This window comes from Pinus tabuliformis, chromosome 8 (assembly GCF_031772625.1).
Source record: "Pinus tabuliformis cultivar Carrire ecotype Pingquan chromosome 8, CPIR1, whole genome shotgun sequence".
In the NCBI taxonomy this organism is placed as follows: domain Eukaryota; kingdom Viridiplantae; phylum Streptophyta; class Pinopsida; order Pinales; family Pinaceae; genus Pinus; species Pinus tabuliformis.
In genome coordinates this window covers 49,461,955-49,464,150 of record NC_142294.1, presented here as the reverse complement: position 1 = coordinate 49,464,150, position 2,196 = coordinate 49,461,955, and the positions used below count along the sequence as shown (strand labels likewise).

The following is a 2,196-nucleotide window of genomic DNA, read 5'->3' as shown; positions in this document are numbered from 1 at the left end:
CGAGAGGAGAGGAGTGCTCAATTGGTTCAAGAGGAGAGAACCACGAAGATGCTGAGAGGACTAAGCTCAGGAGAGAAGCTTGGTAGGGCATCTGTTAGCAGGGAGGACTTGCTATTGCAGAGGTTTGGGTGCAGCTCACATGAAAGCAGTTCCACTGAAGAAGTGAAACAGTGGGTAGAATTGTTAATGACAAGGAAATGCATATGACCAGGAGGTCATAATTTTTGTACCTTGGGAGCATATGACTAGGAGGTCATCATTTTTGTACCTCGGGAGTTTGACGCAGGAGCATCCGGACACCTCAGTGGAAAAAAATTAGAGGAAGAAGACACGTGGACAACCACATGGACAACTAGGCCAACCTTGAACAAGATTCGGTTAATGAACTAATTTTAGTTATAAAAATCAGTTAAAACTGAATGTATGTATAATAAGATATTGAGAATTCATTAAGGAATCAAGAAAGAAAGAGAGAAGAAAGAGGAAAAACTTGTGCGTGTGAGAGGGAAAAAATGTAGTTGTTGGAGAAATTATTGATTAAGGCTGAGATGCCTTAAAACTGTAATCTGAGTTTGTAAATAATGAAAATCCCTCTTTGTGAATTTGTGTCTTTGTGTGTTTTTGTTTGAATCGTTTTCCGATTTTCTTTTCAGCTGAAAATGAAAATATGAATGCCACAGAATAGGCATGTTGGTGTGTATGATTTTAGGTTTGTTTTTGATGAGAAAGGAGGGTTGTATTCAGGCAGAAGGTGGAGACTAGGGGATCAGATCCTAGTGCCTCTTTGCCTCCCCACCAAAGGTTACTCGCAAGCTGAAGCAACAACTCAGCTCAAACAAAAGGCAGAGGAGAGGAAAGATGGATGTGATAAAGACGCAGTAGATATCAGTGAGGGCAATAGAGAAAGTGATAGTGCATCCTTTGGTGTTGCTCAGCATCGTGGACAACTACAACAGAGTAGCGAGAGACACAAGGAAACAAGTTATTAGCGCGTTGGTAGGAACCAGCTTCCGCGGGGTCGTAGATGTAACTAACAACTATGTAGTGCCTTTTGAAGAAGATGAAAAGGATCCAAGCATCTGGTTTTTGGATCACAACTATCATGAATCTATGTTTGAAATGTTCAAGCGGATTAATGCAAAGGAGCATGTGGTAGGATGGTATAGCACTAGTCCAAAACTTCGGGAAAATGACTTGGATGTGCATGAGTTGTTCCATGACTATGTGCCAATCCTGTGCTTGTCATTATTCATGTCCAACTGAAGGAGTTGGGGATTCCTACCAAAGCGTACTATGCTGTGGAGGAAGTTAAAGAGAATGCAACTCAGAAAAGCTAGAAGGTATTTGTGCATGTGCCTTCTGAAATTTGTGCTCATGAAGTTGAGGAAACAGGCGTGGTAGTTTTGGAAGAAAACCCCGGTTGTTCTGATGATGATGATGATGAACAACTTACAGGTTTTGTCGCAATTGGGAAGTAGCTGCCTGGTGAAAGATGTCTTTCATTATGGTTGGATCAGTGGGAAGTGTTGCGCAATCATGTTGAGAAGACCGTGAGAAGTTTCAGATAGGCTCTGTGGGCCCATAACCCACAGGCCTCAAGAGCAAATTTGTTGGTCAAATGGGATTTTGGTTCGCCTCGAAAACTCATCACCATCATTAATCCTCTCTACCTACAACATGAAATCCCTATTACAATAGTGTTTTAGGGATCACAAAATTATAGAAGGGAGAAGCCCTTTGCACATTCTACAAACCACCATTTATAATTTACAAAGATGAATTCCAAATAGGTGAGCTATTGAATAGTAATTATGCTCCAACAATTTTCATTTGTACAAATTCCTTTTCTTCTATTGCTGAAGAAATTTCATTGATTGAAATCTTCTTTTCCTCATCTCTTCAATTGTTTTCCTATCAAACCCAATTAAAATTCAATTAAAATACAAATTAAAATCAAAATACCGAATTTGGAACACAAAATATCTCCAATCAAAACTTAGTTAAATAAATAAATTAAAGGAAATATGAGTTTTTCATTGGTCCCTGTAAAGATGTAATTGGACGTGGAGAACATAGTCGAATGGATCTGTCTTCAACATAGGTTATGAGCAAATGAAAGTACAAAAAATTAAACTCACAAAATCAATTTTGTTTAACAATTTGGAGCTTGATTTTCTACTAAATTTTAAACGTATT

At 38.7% G+C, this 2,196-nt stretch overlaps 1 pseudogene; it reads left to right on the top strand.

Moving 5' to 3' along the window:
* Positions 1-848: 848 nt before the first annotated feature.
* Positions 849-1,478, top strand: LOC149234082 (26S proteasome non-ATPase regulatory subunit 7 homolog A pseudogene; annotated as a pseudogene).
* Positions 1,479-2,196: the final 718 nt, after the last annotated feature.